The sequence below is a fragment of the Schistocerca serialis genome, chromosome 4 (genome assembly GCF_023864345.2).
Source record: "Schistocerca serialis cubense isolate TAMUIC-IGC-003099 chromosome 4, iqSchSeri2.2, whole genome shotgun sequence".
NCBI classification, from domain to species: domain Eukaryota; kingdom Metazoa; phylum Arthropoda; class Insecta; order Orthoptera; family Acrididae; genus Schistocerca; species Schistocerca serialis.
Genome location: NC_064641.1, coordinates 192,729,670 through 192,755,632, shown reverse-complemented (window position 1 = coordinate 192,755,632; position 25,963 = coordinate 192,729,670).

The following is a 25,963-nucleotide window of genomic DNA, read 5'->3' as shown; positions in this document are numbered from 1 at the left end:
TACTGGTACTGCGAACGGCTGAAAGCAAGGGGAGACTACGGCCGTAATTTTTCCCGAGGGCATGCAGCTTTACTGTATTATTAAATGATGATGGCGTCCTCTTGGGTAAAATATTCCGGAGGTAAAATAGTCCCCCATTCGGATCTCCGGGCGGGGACTACTCAAGAGGATGTCGTTATCAGGAGAAAGAAATCTGGCGTTCTACGGATCGGAGCGTGGAAGGTGAGATCACTTAATCGGGCAGGTAGGTTAGAAAATTTAAAAAGGGAAATGGATAGGTTAAAATTAGATATAGTGGGAAGTAGTGAAGTTCGGTGGCAGGAGGAACAAGACTTCTAGTCAGGTGACTACAGGGCTATCAACACAAAATCAATTAGGGGTAATGCAGGAGTAGGTTTAATAATGAATAGGAAAATAGGAATGCCGGTAAGCTACTACAAACAGCATAGTGAACGCATTATTGTGGCCAAGATAAATACGAAGCCCACACCTACTACATTAGTACAAGTTTATATGCCAACTAGCTCTGCAGAAGACGAAGAAATTGAAGAAATGTATGATGAAATAAAAGAAATTATTCAGATAGTGAAGGGTGACGAAAATTTAATAGTCATGGGTGACTGGAATTCGGTAGTAGGAAAAGGGAGAGAAGGAAACGTAGTAGGTGAATATGGATTGGGGCTAAGAAATGAAAGAGGAAGCCGCCTGGTAGAATTTTGCACAGAGCACAACTTAATCATAGCTAACACTTGGTTTAAGAATCATGAAAGAAGGTTGCATACATGAAAGAACCATGGAGGTACTAAAAGATATCAGATAGATTATATAATGGTAAGACAGAGATTTAGGAACCAAGTTTTAAATTGTAAGACATTTCCAGGGGGAGATGTGGACTCTGACACCACAATCTATTGGTTACGACCTGTAGATTAAAACTGAAGAAACTGCAAAAAGGTGGGAACTTAAGGAGATGGGACCTGGATAAACTGAAAGAACCAGAGACTGCACAGAGTTTCAGGGAGAGCATAAGGGAACAATTGACAGGAATGGGGGAAAGAAATACAGTAGAAGAAGAATGGGTAGCTTTGAGGGATGGAGTAGTGAAGGCAGCAGAGGATCAAGTAGGTAAAAAGACGAGGGCTAGTAGAAATCCTTGGGTAACAGAAGAAATATTGAATTTAATTGATGAAAGGAGAAAATATAAAAATGCAGTAAATGAAGCAGGCAAAAAGGAATACAAACGTCTCAAAAATGAGATCGACAGGAAGTGCAAAATGGCTAAGCAGCGATGGCTAGAGGACAAATGTAAGGATGTAGAGGCTAATCTCACTAGGAGTAAGATAGATACTGCCTACAGGAAAATTAAAGAGACCTTTGGAGATAAGAGAACCACTTGTCTGAACATCGAGAGCTCAGATGGAAACCCAGTTCTAAGCAAAGAAGGGAAAGCAGAAAGGTGGAAGGAGTATATAGAGGGTCTATACAAGGGCGATGTACTTGAGGACAATATTATGGAAATGGAAGAGGATGTAGATGAAGATGAAATGGGAGATACAATACTGCGTGAAGAGTTTGACAGAGCACTGAACGACCTGAGTCGAAACAAGGCCCCGGGAGTAGACAACATTCCATTGGAACTACTGACGGCCTTGGGAGAGCCAGTCCTGACAAAACTCTATCATCTGGTGAGCAAGATGTATGAAACAGGCGAAATACCCTCAGACTTCAAGAAGAATATAGTAATTCCAATCCCAAAGAAAGCAGGTGTTGACAGATGTGAAAATTACCGAACAATCAGTTTAATAAGCCACAGCTGCAAAATACTAACACAAATTCTTTACAGACGAATGGAAAAACTAGTAGAAGCCGACCTCGGGGAGGATCAGTTTGGATTCCGTAGAAATACTGGAACACGTGAGCCAATACTGACCTTTCGACTTATCTTAGAAGAAAGATTAAGGAAAGGCAAACCTACGTTTCTAGCATTTGTAGACTTAGATAAAGCTTTTGACTATGTTGACTGGAATACTCTCTTTCAAATTCTAAAGGTGGCAGGGGTAAAACACAGGGAGCGAAAGGCTATTTACAATTTGCACAGAAACCTGATGGCAGTTATAAGAGTCGAGGGACACGAAAGGGAAGCAGTTGTTGGGAAGGGAGTAAGACAGGGTTGTAGCCTCTCCCCGATGTTATTCGATCTGTATATTGAGGAAGCAGTAAAGGAAACAAAAGAAAGATTCGCAGTAGGTATTAAAATCCATGGAGAAGAAATAAAAACTTTGAGGTTCGCCGATGACATTGTAATTCTGTCAGAGACAGCAAAGAACTTGGAAGAGCAGTTGAACGGAGTGGACAGTGTCTTGAAAGGAGGATATAAGATGAACATCAACTAAAGCAAAACGAGGATAATGAATTGCAGTCGAATTAAGTCGGGTGATGCTGAGGGAATTAGATTAGGAAATGAGACACTTAAAGTAGTAAAGCAGTTTTGCTATTTGGGGAGCAAAGTAACTGATGATGGTCGAAGTAGAGAGGATATAAAATGTAGACTGGCAATGGCAAGGAAAGCGTTTCTGAAGAAGAGAAATTTGTTAACATCGAGTATAGATTTAAGTGTCAGGAAGTCATATCTGAAAGTATTTGTATGGAGTGTAGCCATGTATGGAAGTGAAACATGGGCGATAAATAGTTTAGACAAGAAGAGAATAAAGGCTTTCGAAATGTGGTGCTACAGAAGAATGCTGAAGATTAGATGGGTAGATCACGTAACTAATGAGGAGGTACTGAATAGGGTTGGGGAGAAGAGAAGTTTGTGGCATAACTTGACGAGAAGAAGGGATCGGTTTTTAGGACACGTTCTGAGGCATCAAGTGATCACCAATTTAGTGTTGGAGGGCAGCGTGGAGGGTAAAAATCGCAGAGGGAACCAAGAGATGAATACACTAAGCAGATTCAGAAGGATGTAGGTTGCAGTAGGTACTGGGAGATGAAGAAGCTTGCATAGGATAGAGTAGCATGGAGAGCTGCATCAAACCAGTCTCTGGACTGAAGACCACGGCAACAACAACAACAAGAACAGTGGCGACTGGCAGTACCTTGGTATATTTAGCTTTCATTCTAGTCAGGTAACGGAATTTAATCTTGTGTCAATGCTCATATGCAAAGGGTCCCTTTAAGCAATATAAATGAGGCAAACTACTGCTCGTTAGTAATAAACGTAATCGGTTTTAGTGCACTACTCCTCGGGTCCTGCAATTGGTCGCCTTTCCCTCCATGTTGTTGATCAAGGGATTCAAGTTGTTTATGGCGGTCCAAGTGGTCTGGGCCGATCAGTTGATGGAGAAAGGAAAGAGCACAATGCAGTAACCGCATTTGTAATATTGCTGTGGCAAATCAGAACGGGTCGACGCCTTGACCTTGGATTATTGGCTCTGAGCACTGTGGGACTTAACATCCGAGGTCATCAGTCCCCCAGAAATTAGAACTACTTAAACCTAACCTAGGGACATCTCCTACATCCAGGCCCGAGGCAGGATTCGAACTTGCGACCGTAGCGGTCGCGCGGTTCCAGACTGAAGCGCCTACAACCGTTCGGCCACAGCGGCCGGCGGCCTTGGATTAATATGGACTAATTTATGTACATAACAGTGTGTTAATATTATTGTGTTTAAAGGTTTGTTAAAGTGCCCAGCTTACTTTGATTGCCACTTGGCAATTGAGCTGTGTTTATGTGCGTGCCTTGCAGTATTTCCTTACATTTTGTGCGAGTGCACGAAATTAATTTCATCTCGTTTTAATCTGTAAATTATTATTAGCCGGTTATTGAAAGTGGGGTTTACGCCCGGCCGGTGTAGCCGAACGGTTCTAGGCGCTTCAGTCTGGAACGGCGCGACCGCTTCGGTCGCAGGTTCGAATCCATCCTCGGGCATGGATGTGTGTGAAGCCCTTAGGTTAGTTAGGTTAAAGTAGTTCTAAGTTCTAGGGGACTGATGACCTCAGATGATAAGTCCCATAGTGCTCATAGCCAGCCGGCCGCGGTGGTCTAGCGGTTCTGGCGCTGCAGTCCGGAACCGCGGGACTGCTACGGTCGCAGGTTCGAATCCTGCCTCGGGCATGGATGTGTGTGATGTCCTTAGGTTAGTTAGGTTTAAGTAGTTCTAAGTTCTAGGGGACTTATGACCTAAGATGTTGAGTCCCATAGTGCTCAGAGCCATTTGAACCATTTAGTGCTCATAGCCATTTGAACCATTTTTGGGGTTTACGATCTTAACTAGTTGTGTGTCTTGAGAAATGATTGTTTCTCAAATGAAATGACTAACGGTCTTATTTGTGTTGACATTCTTGATGTTATAAATTTAATTAGCCATTTTCTCAACGTCAGTATTTGTTAGCCTCAACTTTTGGCACGAATTCAGGGAGTTGCTAGTAGTTCACGATGTAGATTACCTCAATAATGGCTAAATATGTAAAGGAAACATCTTACATAAAATACCATTGCCGTGGGATTTGTTAAAGTTATTGATACAGTGTTTTTAAGAAAAATTTTCTTATTTTAAGAGATCATTATTTTACATATATCTGACATCTGTCAAGCTGATCGAGACCTGAAAAAAATTCCTTAAGATTTCATTACCTATCTTAAATACAAGCTGTATCAAATTGAACCTGCCAGTGTTTAAATAAATTTTCTGTTATAATTTTTTTACTGTGATTGGTGTTGCTGTTGTGTTACTCTTGGGTTCCCTTTTCAGAGCCCTTGTGCTGGCTTTTACCTTCCCCCTGATAAACCCTTTTCAATTCGGAGCTTGTATAAATAGCTGCACTCACTATCCAGGAGTTCCGTTGTGTTCTGGTTGTACATTGCTGTCAGTAATGAACGTCCTCTCAGTTCTGTTGTGCTGTCTTCGGATTTGGACTATGACTTGTGATTTCGACCTGACAATACTCAGTCCTGTCAGCTTTTCTACAGAAAATACATCCCTTGCCAACATGTTACCAGAAAACTAGATACACCATATGAATCGCGCTAGTGAAACAAGCTCACTGCGAATTAAACCTGGATTGTAATCAAATTCTTTAAAATATTATTGATTTTTCTAGTTATTATAGCTTATAAAAATTATAACAAATAAAGCAGCCACGCATTACACACAATGAGTCATTTGAAAGATGATGACAACATGTTACGTTTACACTCAAACAAAAGTAATACACAATTACAAACAGCTTAATAAGCTGTGGCTAACTGGGTGTAACTAAGATTTCTCCATACGAACACAAAATACGAGTTCAGCTTGAGTATCCCAGTCCTTCATTCAACAAATCCCTGTGTTTAATTAGCAATATTTCTATGTTTATACAGTATTTATGGTCTGTAAATTGAAGCTGAACATGTTAAATAGCAGGATGTGTTTGGGCTGCCAAAAAATTCCTGTTAGTAGACCACAACTAACTGATTTAAAACCTCTAGTAACACATTTGCCCATTTAACAAAAAAAAAAGAAAAAACAGTTGAACTCGGGATAATGTTTCAGGAAAAATGGACATGGGACAGCACACAGAAGGATTAGATGTAACTTGTGAAAACAACCCAACCCCAGCCCAACTGTTGACTCAAGGATCCAGACGTGGCTGCACGATCCGTTACAGCCATGCGGATAAGATGCCTGTCATCTCGACTGCTAGTGATACGAGGCCGTTGGGATCCAGCACGGCGTTCCGTATTACCCTCCTGAACCCACCGATTCCATATTCTGCTAACAGTCATTGGATCTCTACCAACGCGAACAGCAATGTCGCGATACGATAAACCGTAATCACTATGGGCTACAATCCGACCTTTATCAAAGTCGGAAACGTGATGGTACGCATTTCTCCTTCTTACACTAGGCATCACAACAACATTTCAGCAGGCAACGCCGGTCAATTGCTGTTTGTGGTTCAAATGGCTCTGAACACTATGGGGCTTAACACCTATGGTCATCAGTCCCCTAGAACTTAGAACTACTTAAACCTAACTAACCTAAGGACATCACACAACACCCAGTCATCACGAGGGAGAGAAAATCCCTGACCCCGCCGGGAATCGAACCCGGGAACCCGGGCGCGGGAAGCGGGAACGCTACCGCACGATCACGAGCTACGGACTGCTGTTTGTGTATGAGAAACCGGTTGGAAACTTTCCTCATGTCAGCACGTTGTAGGTGTCGCCACCGGGGCCAACCTTGTGTGAATGCTCTGAAAAGCTAATCATTTGCATATCACAGCATCTTCTTCCTGTCGGTTAAATTTCGCGTTTGTAGCACGTCATCTTCGTGGTGTAGCAATTTTAATGGCCAGTCGTGTATTTTCGTTTTACTATTAAATAAATTATAACAGTAGACGCCTTACGAGTACGTATTTAATTTGCGTAGATTGAGACATACTGGCTCTTTACTACCCCGCGCAGAAGGAATAAGCGCACAACACGAAGAACGTACGAGGAACAAATTCCGGAGCGCATCCACCAAGATCCTACTCAGAGTACTAGAAGCATCGTCCGAGAAGTGGGTGTGTCGCACACTGTCGTTCATCACACTTTGATAGAAGAGCGTCTGCGACCTTACCACATTCAACGCGTACAAGCGTTGGAAGAGTAAGATTTCCCTCCGCGACGAGCATTCTCAGAGTGGTTTTTTGTTACAAAGTGCGCAGCGTGATTTTGTAAACAAAGTATTCGTCACAGATGAAGCGTGTCTCACTTGCGACGGAATAAACAATTTCCGTAAAATGCACACGTGTAGTGTACACAATCCACAACAAGTGGTAGCAGTACATTTTCAGCGCCGCTTTTCCGTAAATGTATGTGTAGGTATAATCGATCATTACATTATTGGGACTTACTTTTTACCTGTACAATTGACTGGTAACAATTATCGCATATTTCTAGAGGCAACATTACTACTCACTTTATTACGAAATATTCCGTTAGCCGCACGTCATAACACGTGGTTCCTTCACGATGATGCTTCACGCCGCATTGATCACAGAGTACGAAGATTTTTGAACGGACGATTTCCAGGACGATGGATAGAATGCTTTGGTCCACATCGACCGCCAGAATGCAGTCCTGGTTTAAATCCACTCGATTTTACTTTAAGCGCCATATGACGAAATTTATTTATGCCCGGCAAGTAAATAACGTGAACGAACTTACGTAGAGGATTTCCGATGCTGCCCGTACTATAAAGGCGGACAGATGTTCATGTGTGTGAACGAGTGCGATGAAACTGGGTTGGACGTACTGAAGCATGTGTCGAATCGAACAGAGAGAATTTCGAACACTTATTGTAGTTTTGGTGTAATGGGAAACAAAGCAATGTGGGTTTCATTATTATTACGATTTGTCGAAGAAAAGGAAGCAATCTGAATTTAATTTTCATCATGGTATTGCTGCAAAAAGAGGAAACAACTGATTCTAATTAATGCACAACAAATAACGTAGTAATTGGTAGATTTCCTATTAAGGGAAACACATTTTATTTGATGTTAGCTTTTCTTTAGTACCACGACTTTCGTTATGGTAACGTTGTAAAAGAGAAAACGTCGGGTTGTACTTAATTCATTCTCTACGTAAAAAGAATGACACGTTCATGACAACTCAATGACTGTTTAAATTGCTTGATTGGGTAGTAGGCACCGCCTCGAGACGTCGCTGTACATGTCCAATGTTTAAACTGCGCTGGTTCGTTGTTATCATTTCTCTGACCGCCGCGTTGATGTCTGTAATAAAGAAGCAAGGTCGTGTGCCGTCAGTTAACAATGTAAACAGAACTACGTCTACTATCAAACCTACAAATACCTGTCTTTTATAAATACAAAAATAAAGAACGTGTTACAACGATATTTCATTCGACCTTTTTGTCGAGCATACCGAGATGTAATGTCTGTATAATTTTGGCAGTTTATAGCGTATGTAGCCTGTGTATGTGAAATTAATGTTTAAAATTTGAACAGTGATCAGTTGTAGACACATACACTGAGTTGAGTAGTGGCCACGTGACCGAGTCGTTGAAAGTGAGTGCAGAGTCTGGAGTGGGGCCTTCTTGGTTTTTCTTGGGATATATTTTGACGAGCCTTCCACCTGGGTAAGGTTGGTGAGTACGGTTTAGACAAGAAGGTAGCGTTCACCGGAGTTAGTAAAGTTCTGGTGGTCGCGAATTGGACTCATAGAAATTTCAATATTTAGCACAGTTTCGTGGGAGTGATCCCTGAAACCTGAATTCTGCCGGGACTTAGGAGAAATTCGGGTTGCTTTCAGTGATCGTTACTTCTGCGACGACGCCAATTTTATTGTTGTTTTAGGCGGTAGTGAACATAAATAATTTTCCCGAATTTTATTATTTCAGATTGTGGGACGAACTCGTTAACTGTTTGTCGCGATAGCATCGACGATTAATAGACATTAGCTTTGGCTGTGAATGATAGTGATATTTCGCGTAGACGAACGTTTAATATGTTAGTACTGTTAATGCAAGACTGTGTGTACTTATTTGTGCTTACTAATGAGCGTAAATGCTCTGTTTACGCTGATTAACTACATTTGGCACTGTCCTTTGGAGAAAAGAGGACCACTGGCATGAATATCAAGAGCTCAGATGGAAACCCAGTTCTAAGCAAAGAAGAGAAAGCAGAAAGGTGGAAGGAGTATATTCAGGGTGTTACAATAAGGTACGGCCAAACTTTCAGGAAACATTCCTCACACACAAATAAAGAAAAGATGTTATGTGGACATGTGTCCGGAAACGCTTAATTTTCATGTTACACCTTATTTTAGTTTCGTCAGTATGTACTGTACTTCCTCGATTCACCGACAGTTGGCCCAATTGAAAGAAGGGAATGTTGACTTCGGTGCTTGTGTTGACATGCGACTCATTGCTCTACAATACTAGCATCAAGTACATCAGTACGTAGCATCAACAGGTTAGTGTTCACACGAACGTGGTTTTGCAGTCAGTGCAATGTTTACAAATGCGGAGTTGGCAGATGCCCATTTGATGTATGGATTAGCACGGGGCAATAGCCGTGGCGCGGTACGTTTGTATCGAGACAGATTTCCAGAACGAAGGTGCCCCGACAGGAAGACGTTCGAAGCAATTGATCGGCGTCTTAGGGAGCACGGAACATTCCAGCCTATGACTCGCGACTGGGGAAGACCTAGAACGACGAGGACACCTGCAATGGACAAGGCAATTCTTCGTGCAGTTGACGATAACCCTAATGTCAGCGTCAGAGAAGTTGCTGCTGTACAAGGTAACGTTGACCACGTCACTGTATGGAGAGTGCTACGGGAGAACCAGTTGTTTCCGTACCATGTACAGCGTGTGCTGGCACTATCAGCAGCTGATTGGCCTCCACGGGTACACTTCTGCGAATGGTTCATCCAACAATGTGTCAATCCTCATTTCAGTGCAAATGTTCTCTTTACGGATGAGGCTTCATTCCAACATGATCAAATTGTAAATTTTCACAATCAACATGTGTGAGCTGACGAGAATCCGCACGCAATTGTGCAATCACTTCATCAACACACATTTTCTGTGAACGTTTGGGCAGGCATTGTTGGTGATGTCTTTATTGGGCCCCATGTTCTTCCACCTACGCTCAGTGGAGCACGTTATCATGATTTCATACGGGATACTCTAGCTGTGCTGCTAGAACATGTGCATTTACAAGTACGACACAACATGTGGTTCGTGCACGATGGAGCTCCTGCACATTTCAGTCGAAGTGTTCGTATGCTTCTCAACAACAGATTCGGTGACCGATGGACTGGTAGAGGCGGGCCAATTCCATGGCCTCCACGCTCTCCTGACCTCAACCCTCGTGACTTTCATTTATGGGGTCATTTGAAAGCTCTTGTCTACGCAACCCCGGTACCAAATATAGAGACTCTTCGTGCTCGTATTGTGGACGGCTGTGATACAATATGCCATTCTCCAGGGCTGCGTCAGCGCATGAGGGATTCCATGCGACGGAGGGTGGATGCATGTATCCTCGCTAATGGAGGACATTTTGAACATTTCCTGTAACAAAGTGTTTGAAGTCACGCTGGTACGTTCTGTTGCTGTGTGTTTCCATTCCATGATTAATGTGATTTGACGAGAAGTAATAAAATGAGCTCTAACATGGAAAGTAAGCGTTTCCGTACACATGTCCACATAACATATTTTCTTTCTTTGTGTGTGAGGAATGTTTCCTGAAAGTTTGGCCGTACCTTTTTGTAACACCCTGTAGAGGGTCTATACAAGGGCGATGTTCTTGAGGCCAGTATTATAGAAATGGAAGAGAATGTAGATGAAAATGAAATAGGAGATATGATACTGCGTGAAGAGTTTGACAGAGCACTGAAAGACCTAAGTTGAAACAAGGCCCCGGGAGTAGACAACATTCTATTATAACTGCTGACAGCCTTGGGAGAGCCAGGCCCAGCAAAACTCTACCATCTAGTTAGCAAGATGTATGAGACAGGCGAAATACCCTCAGACTTCAAGAAGAATATAATAATTCCAACCACAAAGAAAGCAGGTGTTGATAGATGTGAAAATTACCGAACTATCAATTTAATAAGCCACGGCTGCAAAACACTAACACGAATTCTTTACAGACGAATGGAAAAACTGGTAGAAGCCGACCTCGGGGAACATCAGTTTGGATTCCGTAGAAATGTTGGAACACGTGAGGCAATACTGACCCTACGACTTATCTTAGAAAATAGATTAAGGAAAGGCAAACCTAAGTTTCCAGCATTTGTACTTGAAGAAAGCTTTTCACAATGTTGACAGGAATACTCTCTTTCAAATCCTGAAGGTGACAAGGGCAAAATACAGGGAGCGAAAGTCTATTTACAATTTTTACAGGAACCAGATGGCAGTTACAAGAGTCGAGGGGCATGAAAGGGAAGCAGTGGTTGGGAAGGGAGTGGGACAGGGCTGTAGCCTATCCCCGATGTTATTCAATCTGTATATTGAGCAACCAGTAAAGGAAACAAAAGAAAAATTCGGAGTAGGAATAAAATCCACGGAGAAGAAATAAAAACTTTGAGGTTCGCCGATGACACTGTAATTTTGTCAGGGACAGCAAAGGACTTGGAAGAGCAGTTGAACAGAATGGACAGTGTCTTGAAAGGAGGATATAAGATGAACATCAACAAAAGCAAAACGAGGATAATGGAATGTAATCGAATTAAATCCTGTGATGCTGCGGGAATTAGATTAGGAAAAGAGATGCTTAACCTAGTAAATGAGTTTTGCTATTTGGGGAGCAAAATAACTGATGATGGTCGAAGTAGAGAGGATATAAAATGTAGACTGGCAATGGCAAGGGAAGCGTTTCTAAAGGAGAGAAATTTGTTAACATCGAGTATAGATTTAAGTGTCAGGAAGTCGTTTGTGAAAGTATTTGTATTGAGTGTAGCCATGTATGGAAGTGAAACGTGGACGATAAATAGTTTAAACAAGAAGAGAATAGAAGCTTTCGAAATGTGGTGCTACAGAAGAATGCTGGCACTTAGATGGGTAAATCACATAAGTAATGAGGAGGAATTGAATAGAATTGGAGAGAAGAAAAATTTGTGGCACAACTTGACAAGAGGAAGGGATCGGTTGGTAGGGCATATTCTGGGGCATCAAGGGATCACCAATTTAGTATTGGAGGGCAGCTTGGAGGGTGAAAATCGTAGAGGGAGGCCAAGAGATGAATACACTAAACAGATTCAGAAGGATGTAGGTTGCAGTAGGTACTGGGAGATGAAGAAGCTTGCACAGGATAGAGTAGTATGGAGAGCTGCATCAAACCTGTCTCTGGACTGAAGACCACGGCAACAACAACAACAACAGTTGGCACTGTTGGTCTGAATACTGTCCAACTCATATAGTAGTCTTGTCTATGTTAAGCCACCATTCACGGACGAGTAGCCATATTTCTGAAATAAACATATGGCTCGAACGTTAAGTAGTCTGGTTTAGCCCTCTGCTGGCTTCACTATTTCGTCTCTGAAAGATACTATTTCGTCTTCCATCGAATTCCTTACCCTTTCTTACTCACACCTTGCGTAATGTCCCTTCCAAAACTCTCAACAACTCCTTGTGTTTATCCAGGCACTATCTCTTTAACTTCCTACGAAACATCAGATGGAAGTATATTCTCCTTCGTAAGATCTGGGTGTTGCTGAACGGGGACAAGTGGAGAGTAGTGGAGCGACTTTTGCGGTAAGCTCAGGTGGAGCGGTGTGTGTGGGGACCGCAGCAGTCGCTTGCAAATGCAGGAGAGCTGCCAGCCAGCGCTGTGACGGAGTGCTGCGGTCTCTCCTGGGAAGGCGCCAGCGCCCACAGGCTGCGTCCAGGCCCCGGGGCGGCGCGCTTGCCTGCCACAGGACGCGGCTCCAGCTCGCTGTTTTACCTGCCATTCTCACAAGGGAAATATCCTCTATAAACGGCGTTATTATAGGGTGTCCAAAAAAAAAAGTGTCGAATGCTATGAGAGGTGGTAGTAATCGAAACAAGAAAAGTAAGTCCAACGAACACGGGTCCGGAAATGCATACTTTTTGTAATGGCCGGCCGCGGTGGCCGTGCGGTTCTAGGCGCTCCAGCCCGGAGCCGCGCTGCTGCTACGGTCGCAGGATCCAATCCTGCCTCGGGCATGGGTGTGTGTGATGTCCTTAGGTTAGTTAGGTTTAAGTAGTTCTAAGTTCTAGGGGACTAATGACCACGGCAGTTGAGTCCCATAGTGCTCAGAGCCATTTGAACAATTTTTTTTTGTAATGATTCAAATAAACAAGGATGCAGAAATGTGTATTTTCTGCGCTAAACTGTTGTTTACACGGGTGGTCAACGTGGTGTCCATTTATGACAATGCACCCCTCTACCCTTCGGCGTGAGTAATGTTGTACACTTTGAAGTATACCCGGTTGTTGTTGTGCCTGTTGGCAGGCATTGTAGACGCGACCCTGTAAAGCCCGCACAACGTTGATTGGCATGACCTGTACCAATTCCTCCAAGTGTCCCCATAACCAAAAGTCTAGGGGATTGAGGTCTCGGAAAGGACCAGGCTAAGCCCCCCCTCCCACTCAGTCTTGCGGTCCTGAAATGTCTACGTCAGATGTTCGCTCACATTGCGACGAAAGTGTGTTGGTGCGGCATCATACATGAACTACTCTTTCATTCGTTCTGCAATGGCACAGTCTCTAACTTTGGCTCAGAAGGGGGTAAATTGTGCTGCCACAAAACTCTTTGGTCACTTACCTAATAGCATCAAAAGTCTGACAGATAGCCATATACCATTTAAAAGGAAATTAAAAGAATTTAGAATTCTTTGATGGTAACTCCTTCCACTCATTAGATGAATTTTTGGATATAGTAAGTGGGTAATTTTACAATCTCAAAAAAAAAAAAAAAAAAAAAAAAAAAAAAAATTGAGTGTCATGCAATATTTTGTCTAATGCAATATCTTGTATAGTCACCTTTTATTAACCTGACACGTTCCATATCTTTTCGAAGTGTCGTATTCATGATCTATGGAACAAGTACTAATCTAATCTAATCCATCATAGTAGGCAATACATTAATGAAAAATTCCAGTTGATGTGCCCCAGTAAACCTTTGTGGTAGCAAACCTATCGCCAAGTACGCCTGCCCATAAGTTGATGGCCTCTTTCCTGAATCTCTTGGCGATTTACATTTACCCACACATTCTGGTTGTGGAAATTCACAACTCAATCTGTTGTTAACCCTGCCTCATCGGTAAATCAAATCTTGGATGTGAAGAGTGGATCAGCGGCACACTTCTGCAACAGCCATTGAAAGAACCGCCGTCTATCAAGATCATCCTGTGGCATTAGGGCCCGACTGCGATGTAGGTGATATGAGTACAGCCACTGTTCATGAAGTCCCCCCTCACCAAGATACCAGAGTAAGACACACCTTCTGCTGCTGATAACAGTCGACACTGTTCCCAGGGGTTCCTTTCACAGAACGTAGCACACACTCCTCCATGTCTGGCGTGCAGACTGCGTGGGACCTTCTACCGTGAGTCTTCCGAGGTGCAAGGGTAACTGTGCCTTCGGACGCTGGAAAAGTCTGCCGAACAGCTCTCGCTGTGAATATTTTTCAGCATAGAGGGCACCGGCTAGCAGGCTACGACCGCAGAATACCACATCCGCCATTTCACTTGTCGAGTAGTAGGCTTCCATTGCTAACAGGTGGTGCAAGATAGAAAATGTAAAGGTACTACACCATTTGCACGTGCAAACAGTGCAAAAACAGTAAGCACATGAGTGAAACTGCGTTTGGAAGAAGGTAAAACACCATGATACGTACCCAGGGTCGACAATACTGTTCAATAAGGCACAAAAACACGACGAAAACTAACGTAGGCTATAGCACGACTCGAACCACACAACTGACTGCAGACCACCCGGCGGTAAGTGGAGTGCTGTGAGTAAGACATCATAATACCTTGAAGACACATTTGACGGAGCGCCAATGCAGCGATTGTGCTAATATCCACAAGCAAGCGTCGCACTACCCTTCCTATAAACACGTGTTTGTCTTGGAAAGAATGCGTTTCCGGACCCACGTTTATTGCACTTATTTTTCTTGTTTCACTGAGTACTACCACTTCTTAAAGTATTTGGCGCAACTAACTGTTTGGTACATGGACCTAGGTTTCGACACCTACTACGGTTGTCTTCATCAGAATGAAATTTTGAGAACCATAAAATTACATTGCGGGAAAACGGTGTTCAGAATTTGGAGCAGCTGTGTTCAAGTAAAAAATCAAATAAAACACGTTCTAGCCTCGTCACGTATGCCTAGCTACAAACAACATCAGTCTGACGTGACAACCCTGGAACGTGTTTTATTTTATTTTTGACTTAACTAAAGCTGCTCTAAATTCTGGTCTTTGTTTTCTCGGAATATAATTTAACAGTTTCTCAAAATTTCAATCTGATGAAGATACCCATAGTAGGTGTCGAAACCTAGGTCAGTGTACCAAACAGTTATTTGCAACTGGTTGGATATATATACTGTTCAGCCAATGACTTTTCTATGTTTCAAATATATACATACATCAAAAAACGTTTTGCATCACCTCGGTTCAGAGAGTTCCGGAACCTGTACAGACAACTGGAATAGAGATCAGCACAAACGTCATTTCCGCCCTTTTTATTGCTCATGAAAACCACACATTGCATTTTGTACCATCATACAGCGAGAACTTCAGAGGTGTTGGTCCAGATTGCTGTACACACCGGTATCTCTAATACTCAGTACCACGTCCTCTTGCATTGATACATGCCTGTATTTGTCGTGGCATGTTATCCACAAGTTCATCAAGGCACTGTTGGTCCAGATAGTTCCACTTCTCGACGGCAATCCGGCGTAGATCCCTCAGAGTGGTTGGTCGGTCAGGTCTTCTACAAACAGTCCTTTTCAATCTATCTCAGGCAGGTTCGATGGGGCACATGTCTGGAGTACGTGCTGGCCACTCTAATCGAGCGAAGTCGTTATCCTAAAGGAAGTCATTCACAAGATGTACACGTTGGCGAAGCGAATTGTCGTCAATGAAAACGAATGCCTCGTCAATATGTTATCGATATGGTTGCACTATCGGTCGGAGAAGGGCATTCACATATCGTACAGTCGTTATGGCACGTTCCATGAGCACCAGCGGCGTACGTCGGCCCCACATAATGCCTCCCCGAAACAGCAGCAAACCTCTACCTTGCTGCGCTCTCTGTACCGTGTGTCTAAGGCGTTCAGACTGACCGGGTTGCCTCCAAACACGTCTCCGACGACTGTCTGGTTGAAGGCATATGCGACACTCATCGGTGAAGAGAACGTGATGCCAATCCTGAGCGGTCCTTTCGGCATGTTGTTGGGCCCGTCTGTACCGCACTGCATGGTATCGTGGTTGCAGAGATGGACCTCGCCATGAACGCCGGCAGTGAAGTTGCGCATCATGCAGCCTATCACGCACAGTTTGAGTCATAACACGACGTTCTGTGGCTGCACAAAAAGCATTATTCAACATGGTGGCGTTCCTGTCAAGGTTGCTCAAAGACACAATCCGTAGGTAGTGGTCATCCACTGCAGTAGTAGCCCTTGGATGGACGATCGAGGCATGTCATCGACAGTTCCTGTCTCTCTGTATCTCCTCCATGTCCAAACAACATCGCTTTGGTTCACTTCGAGAAGCCAGGACTTTTCCCCTGTTGAGATCCCTTCCTAGCACAAAGTAACAATGCGGACACAATCGAACCGCGATTCTGACCGTCTAGGCATGGTTGAACTACAGACAACACGAGCCGTGTACCTCCTTCCTGGTGGTATGACTGGAATTGATCGGCTGTCGGACCCCCTCCGTCTAATAGGTCCTGCTCTGGCGTGGTTGTTAACGTTTTTGGGCGGGTTTAGTGACATCTCTGAACAGTCAAAGGGACTGTGTTTGTGATGCAATATCCACAGTCAACGTCTATCTTCAGGTGTTCGGGAAATCCGGGTGATGCAAAACTTTTTGCATGTGTGTATGTATGTTCTGATTAGCCGAAACATTATTACCACTGCGTAGCGCGGTGTTGGATGCCGCTTGGTGGCGTTCCGGGCACGTGACTCGGTAACAAAGGTATATAAAAGGAGCAGACACGTCGCGGAATCACCCTAGTGAAGATATGGTCTGAAAATGGGAAAATTCATTCAGATACGCGACCTTGACAAAGAGGAGATTGTTATTACGCAGAGCCTGTGAACGATTATCACGAAAACGGTGAAGCTGGTCGAATTTTCAAGTGCTACTGTCGGGAGCGTCTGCAGAAAGAGGCAGAACGGTGAAACTACCACTAGGTGCTAGGTCGTTGGACGTCTCTTCATAGAACGTGGGGTTGGGTAGCCTGTCTGCTCTGTAAAGTAGGATAGATTGTGATCTGTGACATTTCTGCTGAAAGAGCACAATGCTGGTGCACGCACAAGTATTTCGGAGCACACCGTTCATTGTTCATTGTTGAACTTAGAGCTTCGCAGCAGATCACGCTGGAATTATGTACTTTCTTTAACGGCATCCTAAAGCGCTTGACAAGACGAGTACACTGATGTAATGATAGTTCATTTTAAGTCCGAAATTATTAGCAAAAGAATACAATTAATACTCTAAAATTGAAAGGCAAGTGTGTCGAAATCTGTTATTAAGTTGTAAACACCCCCATTCCAGGCTACGCCGTTGCATCAAACCTTTCGACTGTTTGTCTGCACTGCAAAACTAGCAGGAACTGTTGGTGTCTGTCGGCATGTCACTTCTGCTGCAAAAGTCCTTGAATACAGACACGTACACGAATGAGGAGAAGTTACAAAAGTCAACCAGAGGACGAGAACGAAGATTGCAAGTGATAGAGCACATGAAAAAGTTATCAATCCGCATGGTGGCACGCATTGCCCAAAAATGTCGGATCAGCCAGACAAGTACCATTCGTATCTCGCATCGACATAAATTCCATCGTTATTGTCTGTCACTGTATCAGGCACTCGGAGGACATGATTTCGAACGTTGTATAGGATTTTGTCGGTTTCCTCTGGAGCGATAGGGCGACGTCGCTTCGTTTTTCCAACCTGTGATCTTTACCGACGAAGCAACATTTACGTGTCACACTAATGTACTAATGTACACAACGTGTGCGTAGCGCGCGCTACTGGGCAGTTGAAAATACACGCTGGTTTAGTCATGTACAACATAACGACCGTGCAGCGCAAAAATAATTATGGTGCGGTATCGCAGGAAATTACATTTTCGGACCTTACTTCACCCCAGGGTTGTTAAAAAGAAATACGTACGCACACTTTCTTACGAACAACTCTACCTGTTCTTCTAGGAGAGGTACCACTGGATAAGCGACAGTGTATATGGTTCCAACACGATGACTGACCAGCTAACTCTTACCATAGAGCAACGCAAATACTGAATAAAACGTTTCCCGACCATTGGATAGGACAGAATGAGGCAGTACAATGTCCTGCCAGGTCCCCTGCTTTGACTCTTCCTCAGTTGTTTCTGTGGGGAGCACTAGAAGACGCTCTATATCATGAAGCCCCAACAATTTCCAATATGCGCCGTAGGGTTGCGAAGAACCACCGACTAAAACCGATACCGGTATTTTAGTTCTAAACAACAGGTATTTTTCGGTATTTGTTTGGTCTCAGTAGTGACAGGTTTCTTATTTTTTAATAACAATAGGATAAAAAACGAAATATCGATAAGACATTACTCTTTTTTAAAGAAGAGTAATTTTTATTCGTAAAATTTCCCTTGCATTGGAATGTTGCATTATTATAGAAAATGGGGAACGCATCAGTTCTATTTTAATAACAATTCCGACAAAAACGAGGATGAAACACATGACATAAGAACTCGTAACTATTCCTGAGACAATAATGCACCTGGCCAATTGGGGGGTAGACTTGTACATACAGTGTTTGAGACGTGCCCTATGTGTTCTATATGGTTCCTCTCTGTAGTCGTAGGACATGCGTTATAGATTGGTACCAGCTCTAGTCTAGAAATATTTTACGAAGTGCGATGTCAACGAAGTAAAACGCTTCATTTGCTTCAAAAAATTGAGAACGGGAGGAGCCGCAACAAACTTGCGACATCATATAAGGAGAACACTTGAAACTTAACAATTCATTCATAGTTTACAATAAAAACAGAAAGTAGCTGATTTGTTGCTTGTGCCTACATTATATGCCTTTATCTGCTTCTAGCGCTTGAAAATGTACAAATTAACACAAAAAACATACTCCTCCAACATCAGTTTTCACCCTTTAGCACTGACTAATCGTAATGCCTAAATAGCGATATGATCCTCGATTAGAACAAGATTTTTGAACAGAGTTTCAAAAAATTAGAACCAATAGAATAATGGCGATTTTGTTGTAGTATATCTAGTTACATTTTCCGAGAAAAGCAGGGAACAGTAGCTGAACTAAGTACTTTTCTATTTGACTATTTCATTTAATATTTTGATTCGATGTATCTTGAAATTGAGGAAGTCCAAATTTTTTAATATTTATTATATTATTATAATTAAAGATTTACAACAAATAATCAGAATATTCTACAATTCAAATCAGTATTCACATTAACTCCAAGCGGGTACTATAATCTCCGTAAACGGAAATTCGGGAGGGCAACGGTTCAATCCCGCACCGGGCCATCCTGATTTAAGGTTTTCCGTGATTTCTCTAAATCGGTCCGGGCAAATGCCGGGATGGTTCCTGTGAAAGGGCACGGCCGACTTCCTTCCTCGTCCTACCCTAATCCAATGAGACCTATGACCTCGCTGTTCGGTCTCTTCCCCCAAATAACCCAACCCAACCATAAACGGAAACATGACGCCGACAGCGGCCGCCCGTCGGGCAGATAAAGTTGAAACAACCTTAATACAGGAACTAATCTGAAACAGAAAAAACAGAATAGATACCGTACCACTTAACTCTTCTTTATACAATAGCTTTACAGGACATGAACTACTTAGACGGGGTTAGCGGTCGAGCGAAATTTATGACTTTTTACTTTATTTTGCCAACTGAGCAAAAAATTAGTAAACCTTGGCCAGTGTTTATTAAAATAATAAAAATACTTAATAAAAATAAAGTCCAAAAGGGGCAAAAGCACTATTAAAGACGAACACACATTAAAATTTCACTTAAGACCTTAGCCTTCCGTGGTTCTAGGCGCTTCAGTCCGGAACCGCGCTGCTGCCACGGTGGCAGATTCGAACACTGCCTCGGGCATGGATGTGTGTGATGTCCTTAGGTTAGTTAGGTTTAAGTAGTTCTACGTCTAGGGGACTGATGACCTCAGATGTTAAGTCCCATAGTGCTCAGAGCCATTTGAACACAAACGGTTCGTTTGCAGACCTATGGTTACTGAGGCTTCATTACTTGTAGTATCGTGTACTTTCAACTGAATTCGTTTATGTCATTTATTATCATGACACAGCATGTTACGTAAGATGTAACGACCCCTTCCAGTTCGTGAACGGTTCCAGATAGATATCGAAACGAGGTTTTCCGCAATTGATAGAATCTAAGGGGCACATATTGTTTCCTGGGGATAATGTTATGAACTCTGGTATCATCAGATATATTAAGACATTTTTAATGGAACCGTATCCTTTTCATAACTGTGCTGAATAGCTATTGCAAACACAATCACAATGGTAGAGCTCTTGTTTATATTGTCGTTCAAACCTTTTGCAAAAGAATACGTGAAATGTACTAAAATAGGAAAGCAATGCGGCCAGAGTCGGCTATTGCGCTGCAAACACCGATAAGCAGAGCCCTCATCCGTGGCTTCGTCGTTATATGCAGCAAAATAGGTCCACGCTGCTAAGAAAAACCTCATTTCATATATGACATAGATACAAGGTCAGCCACTATATTTGTATCTGGAACTACGGGATATGCTAGCTTCGGGCGTATCAGGCGGTACTTAAGAAAACTACGTCAAATGTGCGTACGTTTCCATGTTTTTATGGAAACAAATACAGTTTTTTCAGATAGTTTTCCATTTAAACCCTCCGCGTTGCTGTTTTTATCAACGCCGAAACAGAGACGTCAGTCGTCCATACTTGTTACTGATAAACATCTCTATTGACGAAAAAAAGGAACTACTGTATTAACTTCCTTAGATTTGAATAATAATAATTGAGGCGGCCTCTATTGATTTCAGGGAGGTTACCACTGTCGCGTGTGATCTGCCTCTGCCGTCCGCTATGGCCGAGCGGTTCTAGGCGCTTCAGACCGGAACCGCGCTGCTGCCACGGTCGCAGATTCGAACACTGCCTCGGGCATGGATGTGTGTGGTGTCCTTAGGTTAGTTAGGTTTAATACGTTCTAAGTCTAGGTCCCATAGTGCTTAGAGCCATTTGAACCATTTGTTTTGCCTCTCCGTTAGATGGCGGGAGGGGCTGAACGAGGCCTTCAAGAGACGTAGAAGAGACCGTATCGTGCCAGTTGGCTTTCGGCTCGCAGGTGGGAGGTTGCGGGAATTGTGTCGGCAGTCGGCTCCGACTGTCAGCTCACCTTGTAAGCAGGGTTCCCGATATAACCCACGATATAAGAGTCATGCCGGTGAAATCATACTGACTTGTTGCAGTGTGCGCTTCGCCATAAACCAGAGTTGCGCCTTGGCTCTAAGTGTGCATCAGAACTCGGGCGGAGCGTGGAAGTAAACAGCGGCACGGAAGTAGGTGCTGATCCTCTGCTTGAAATTTCCATCTGGCTTCGCGGTTGATGGAAAGCTGTGTGGGAACCAAAACCGAGGAGTTCTTAATATAATTGGAATTTGCGGTGAACATCCGTTCTCGTAATCTCACGGAATGGAAGTTTACCAGCAATTTTCCGGTTGTTTAAACATCGAGAGCTGAGTTTTGTAATTTGAGTCAATTTCTTAAGGAGGCGTTCTCTTTGTTCTTGTAAATTGACTTAAAGCAGAAGCACTGTAATGTTCAGCTACGAAATTTCAGAGTGGTTATACAGTACTTATGGTCTTAAGTTCAAATAGCTCCAAGCACTATGGGAATTAACATCTGAGGTCATCAGCCCCCTAGACTTAGAACTACTTAAACCTAACTAACCTAAGGACACCACACACATCCATGCCCGAGGCAGTGTTCGAATCTGCGACCGTGGCAGCAGCGCGGTTCCGGTCTGAAGCGCCTAGAACCGCTCGGCCATAGCGGACGGCAGAGGCAGATCACACGCGACAGTGGTAACCTCCCTGAAATCGATAGAGGCCGTCTCAATTATTATTATTCAAATCTAAGGAAGTTAATACAGTAGTTCCTTTTTTTCGTCAATAGAGATGTTTATCAGTAACAAGTATGGACGACTGACGTCTCTGTTTCGGCGTTGATAAAAACAGCAACGCGGAGGGTTTAAATGGAAAACTATCTGAAAAAACTGTATTTGTTTCCATAAAAACATGGAAACGTACGCACATTTGACGTAGTTTTCTTAAGTACCGCCTGATACGCCCGAAGCTAGCATATCCCGTAGTTCCAGATACAAATATAGTGGCTGACCTTGTATCTATGTCATATATGAAATGAGGTTTTTCTTAGCAGCGTGGACCTATTTTGCTGCATATAACGACGAAGCCTCGCATGAGGGCTCTGCTTATCGGTGCTTGCAGCGCAATAGCCGACTCTGGCCGCATTGCTTCCCTATTTTAGTACATTTCACGTATTCTTTTGCAAAAGGTTTGAACGACAATATAAACAAGAGCTCTACCGTTGTGATTGTGTTTGCAATAGCTATTCAGCACAGTTATGAAAAGGATACGGTTCCATTAAAAATGTTTCAATATCTCTGTTGATACCAGAGTTCAGAACATTATCCCCAGGAAACAATACGTGCCCCTTAGATGCTATCAATTGCGGAAAACCTCGTTTCGATATCTATCTGGAACCGTTCACGAACTAGAAGGAGTCGTTACATCTTACGTAACATGCTGTCTCATGATAATAAATGACATAAACGAATTCAGTTGAAAGTACACGATACTACAAGTAACGAAGCCTCAGTAACCATAGGTCTGCAAACGAACCGTTTGTGTTCAAATGGCTCTGAGCACTATGGGACTTAACATCTGAGGTCATCAGTCCCTAGACATAGAACTACTTAAACCTAACTAACCTAAGGACATCACAGACATCCATGCTCGAGGCAGTATTCGAACCTGCGACCGTAGCAGTAGCGTGGTTCCGCCGTTTGTGTGACACCCGCGACTTCGTGGTTAGCAGCCACCACTGACTTCACTCTCCGTAAACAACATCCCATTTAGTAAAGCGTCACAGCACTCTACAAAATTAAGAGAAGTTGCCAGAGATAACCGCGCGGAGTGGTCGTGCGGTTTGAGGCGTCACGTCTCGGACTGCGCGGCCCCTCCCGCGTGAGGTTCGAGTCCTCCCTAGGGCGTGGGTGTGTGTGTTGTTCTTAGCATAAGTTAGTTTCAGTAGTGTGTAAGTCTAGGGACCAATGACCTAAGCTGTTTGGTCCCTTAGGAATTCACACGCATTTGAACATTTGTAACAGACACTATGGTAGCAGTGCAGCTGTTTTGAATAAACACGTCAACAGTTAAATGACTGTACTCGTAGTTAAAGCAGGTGTTCAAAGTGCCGTCCTTGTAGCGGGATGCAGACCTGTACCCGTTGCTTCAACGAGTTTCGACTCCTTTCAAACAAACCTGGATCAGTTCGAAATTCTTGACAATCACTGACGAGTCTCTGTTCCAGTCGTCAATCGTGTTAACCGGAGTGTCGTACACTACACCTTTAAGATGGACCAGGACACAAAATCTGTGGGTTTCAGATAATGTGATCTTGGAAGTCACGGCACAGGTCATCCTCAACCAAACCATCTTCGGCCATTTCGGGGCGTCAGATATCGCCTCACCATAGCGGCAAAATGTGCCGGTGCTCCATTGTGCGTGGACCACTTCCTCTAAGGGAACATCCTCAAGAAATCCTGCAGGATGATGCTGTAGAAACCGAAGGTAATTCAGCCCATTGAGTTTGTTTGGTGTCGTGCACGGCCCAATAAAACGATCACCTATAACCGCTAACCTTACACTCAGTGAGGAACGTTGCCGGTGTGGAGACTCATGCACAGCTTGTGGGTGGAGCCTAGTTGACTCCGAACGTGAGAATTGTGGCAATTAAACACCGTATCACGAGTGAATCCCGCTTCATCTTTAAATGGAATGTTATCTCCAGACGTAGGCTTGCATGCAGGTTGTCATTGCATCCACTGACAGAACGTTAGTCTAGGACCAATGTCCTTCTCACTAAGACACTGAGCTCGTTGGAGGCGAAGCGGGTACAGTGCATTGCGGTGTATTATTCTCCCAACACTAATGTGGCTCATTCCTGAAATTTTTGTGGAAATTCTCGTTGTCGAGATTCCTGGAGAGTGTTCGATTGTTTACAGCACCGCATCTTCAAACACACGTGTAATTCGCGCAACCCTGCCCACTCACGCAGCATATGCAAATCTCCCAGTTTCTTGGCGATATTGACGCACCCTTGTAAACGTTCGACTCTCGGGGTGCTTTCGGGCAGAGTATGCTTGTTGGCACAAGCTCGCGGCCTCCCGTTCGTTGCCGTTAACCTTACACTACTTGAAATGCTTATCCGCGTACTCCTCGTTACTGTAATATTCGTAAGCCATAGCTGACGCTCCGCAAGCGTGGTATCCGTACTGTTTACAACTCCACGTCTCGAAAATGTAAACAGAGCCCCACCAAGGTCAGGCATGTAGGGTTTACACAGAATCTCGTCAGTAGTAGCTGCTAATAAAAAAGTCGCAGTTATCTCGCAAACGATTTCTTTTGCGGGCTTAGGTTTGCTCCTAGTATCGTATACATTTACGTCATTAATTATTATACACCCTCCCTTAGCTTCTTCAGGTGTTTTCTCTCATGCCTCTAGAGATTTTGCAGTTCTTTTCCATCCGGGACTGTAATACTGGTGAGATGCTCTATTACTTCATCAATCCGCTTTCTTCTACAGTTTTCTTTTTCGTCTAGTGGCATGGATCACATCTTTCATCATTTTCTGTTGTGTTGTACCCTCTGCCATTCTCTCTACATGTTCTGACCATGGTATTCACCGTGATTTGATGAATGTTGCTGTATTTCTTCCTTGTTTCAGTGCCTGTATCTCCATTTTACAGAGTGTCCTCTCACTTTCTTCCGCCCTTCTGGAGCTATAAATTTCACGGCGGTACTCGTTAGTCAAGGTTGTTAAAACATTTTAGGCATCCTTAAAAATATGATAATGTAGTGTGTGGACTATAAGTTGAGAATGTGGGTCTCACGGGGAGCGTACCGGCGATAAGTCACTGCAGTCGCTCTATCCTCTGTGCCCTCGGTGGTTCAGATGGAAGCTACATAATTGGTTTATATCAGAGATCTGGAAATTGACAGTTTTTATGGAAATGTTCTTATCGATTGGTTAAAACCATAAGATTAACATTCAATTAATGTCCAGAAAGTGTAGTTGGAAGGCTAGTCATCTTTATAATATCTCCTCTCCGCCATTTTCAAGTATTTCAGAAATCGTTTAATATGATTATTAAATTGTTTTTATGTGCGATGGGCATAAACCTTTCATATTCTGTATTTGGTGACTTCCATACATTTGTGTGAAATGCTCATAGCTAGTCTGACTAAGCTGATAAGGTTAAGGGTCAGTTTCTACCCTTAATCTGCCTCTCACAGGGATGATTTCCTTGTGTACATTAATATAAAAAGTATCCAAAAAAAATGTTCAAATGTGTGTGAAATCTAATGGGATTTAACTGCTAAGGTCATCAGTCCCTAAGCTTACACACTTTTTTTTTTGTCATCAGTCTACTGACTGGTTTGATGCGGCCCGCCACGAGATTCTTTCCTGTGCTAACCTCTTCATCTCAGAGTAGCACTTGCAACCTACGTCCTCAATTATTTGCTTGACGTATTCCAATCTCTGTCTTCCTCTACGGTTTTTGCCCTCTACAGCTCCCTCTAGTACCATGGAAGTCATTCCCTCATGTCTTAGCAGATTTATCATCCTGTCCCTTCTCCTTATCAGTGTTTTCCACATATTCCTTTCCTCTCCGATTCTGCGTAGAACCTCCTCATTCCTTACCTTATCAGTCTACCTAATTTTCAACATTCGTCTATAGCACCACATCTCAAATGCTTCGATTCTCTTCTGTTCCGGTTTTCCCACAGTCCACGTTTCACTACCATACAATGCTGTACTCCAGACGTACATCCTCATAAATTTCTTCCTCAAATTAAGGCCGGTATTTGATATTAGTAGACTTCTCTTGGCCAGAAATGCCTTTTTTGCCATAGCGGGTCTGCTTTTGATGTCCTCCTTGC